The sequence below is a fragment of the Canis lupus genome, chromosome 7 (assembly GCF_003254725.2).
Source record: "Canis lupus dingo isolate Sandy chromosome 7, ASM325472v2, whole genome shotgun sequence".
In the NCBI taxonomy this organism is placed as follows: domain Eukaryota; kingdom Metazoa; phylum Chordata; class Mammalia; order Carnivora; family Canidae; genus Canis; species Canis lupus.
In genome coordinates, this window is record NC_064249.1 from 49,285,310 (window position 1) to 49,287,809 (window position 2,500).

General features: G+C 38.0%; 1 non-coding gene across 1 annotated transcript; it reads left to right on the top strand.

The window, feature by feature from the left end:
* Positions 1 to 1,997: 1,997 nt before the first annotated feature.
* Positions 1,998 to 2,099, top strand: LOC112649040 (U6 spliceosomal RNA). The gene has a single exon (XR_003129457.1). It is a non-coding gene; the product is annotated as a U6 spliceosomal RNA (small nuclear RNA).
* Positions 2,100 to 2,500: the final 401 nt, after the last annotated feature.

The window sequence follows — 2,500 nt, forward strand, 5'->3', positions numbered from 1 at the left end:
TATCTGGCTTAATTAATTTACCATAATGCCCTCCAGTTTCATCCATGTTGTTGTAAAGGGCAGGACTTCCTTCTTTCTTATGGCTGAATAACATTCCTCGGTGTGTGTGTGTGTGTATGTGTGTGTGTGTGTGTGTGTGTGTGTCACATTTTTCTAATCCATTTAATTTAACATGGGAAGATATTTGGAATATTCCTGCATCTTGGATATCATGAATAATGCTGCAGTAGTCATGGGGGTATAAATTTCAAGACACTAATTTTGTTTCTTTCTGATATATATTCAAGAGTCAGACAAGGACACTACAAGAAAATAAAATTATTGGCCAATATCCTTAATGAACATAGATACTAGCAAAGTAAGTTCAAGAGTACATTAAAAGGATCATACACTGTGGTCAAGTGGGATTTATCCCTGGGATACAAGGCTGATTCAGTATACACAAATCAATATATATGATATGCCACATTAGTAGAATGAAGGATAAAAATTATATGATCAAAGACACCTGGCTCAGCGGTTGAGCATCTGCCTTCAGCTCAGTTCCTGATCCCAAGTCTGGGGATCAAGTCCCGCATCGGGCTCCATGTGAGGAGCCTGCTTCTCCCTCTGCTTATGTCCCTTCTGTGTTTCTCATAAATAAATAAAATCTTTAAAAAAATTAAATGATCATTTCAATAGATGGAAAAGCATTGGAAAAAACCATCTTTTCATACTAAAACTTCTCAACAACATATAGGAGGATTGTACTTGAACATAATAAAAATCATTTATGACAAGCCCACAGCTAACATCAGACTCAGTGTTACAAAGTTATAAGCCTTTCCTCTAAGTTCAGGAACAAGATAAGGATGCCAGTCTTGCCACTTTTATTCAACATAGTACTGGATGTCCTAACTAGAACAGCTAGGCAAGAAAAAAAAGGCATGCAAATCAGAAAGGAAGAACTAAAATTATACCTCTTTGAAGATGACATGATCATATATAGAATCAAAGCCTTATGTTTTATTCAATATTAGGGTTACTCCTCTTTGCTAACCTAGCAGGTTACAGGCCAAGTCCTTCACAATGGAGGAAGAGTGGCATCTACACCGAAGATGCTGTCTGCATCTTACTCATCTTCTAGTTTGTTAACTTTGACTTATGCTGATCCTTCCAGGATCAGAGCTAGGAAGGGAGAAGCAAAATGGTGAGTGGAGACTCCGTCTGATGAATAATGTGACATAGTTCATTCTGTCTTGGCCAGGTAGGTTGGTTGGTAAAGTTGACTCTTGTGCAAGTGGACTCTTGGGAGATCTGTTTTTCCCTTTATGTGGTTGATAAATTCTCTTACATCTAGTTGTTCAAAGCATCTTCCGTAGCCTGTGGCCATTCACAAGGGCCTTTTGGTTCTTTCTACTATATTCTTTTGCCTTTTCTCATAGAACTTTAGGGTGGGATTAAGGGAACACCATGTGGCCTAAAGGAAGTGCTTATCATGCATCTTTTTCCTCTTCAAAGTCTAGGAGCACAGATTGCCCAAAGCAGCCAACCACCTTTCCTTTCTTTCACTTTGCTGTCAGAATAGATAATCAGCCTATCTCTCACACTTGAGATTCTCTCAGACATAAATCCAATGTGCCACTTACTGTAGGGGACACATAGCAACTCTCAAAGAGGATTCTGTGGGGTCCTCTGCCAGAGGGTAAGAAAAACATGACTGTCCTTACCTAATAAAAGGAGTGAAACCCAGAACATATCAGCATCTCCACACTCAAATTTTTATCACACAGCCCTTTTCTGGGCCTCTTAAACTTACTTTATACACTGGAGCTGAAAAGATCACAGGGTAGGATACAAACTAATTTTTTCTAACTTCCTATTACAAGTGCTGTATATAGCCTTACCCAACTTTAGAATATCTTGTGTTTTGTCTTAGGACCTGAGTTCCAGTCTAATATCATGACTGATATGTAAACAAAGAAATGAGTTGAAGCACTGTTAAGAAAACAAGAACCTTGCTCATTTTGGCAACCCATATTCTAAAATTGAAATGATACAGAAAAGACTGGCCCCTGTGCAAGGATGACACACAAATTCATGAAATGTCACATATTTTGGTGGAAAAAAAAGAGAGGCAAAACATGAATCATACTCCTAACTATATAGAACAAACTGAGAAGGGAGGTAGGTGGGGAGATAAGTTAAATAGATCATGGGGATTAAGGAGTTCATTTGTCATGATGACCACCAGATGCTTGCTGTATGGAAGTGTTAATTACTATATTGTATACCTGAAACTAATATTATGCTGTATGTTAATTGGAATTTAAATAAAAACCTTTTTTAAAAAAGAAAACAAGAACCTAATGTAGAAGAAAGGGGTGAGGAGGACAACATTAAATGATGCTGTCAGGGGAACATTTCTGAATGCATAGTATTTAGTAGGGATGTAACTGACAAGGAGAAAGCCAGGGGTAGGTGCATTCCAAACAGATAGATAGAGAGTTAAAGGTCCTGA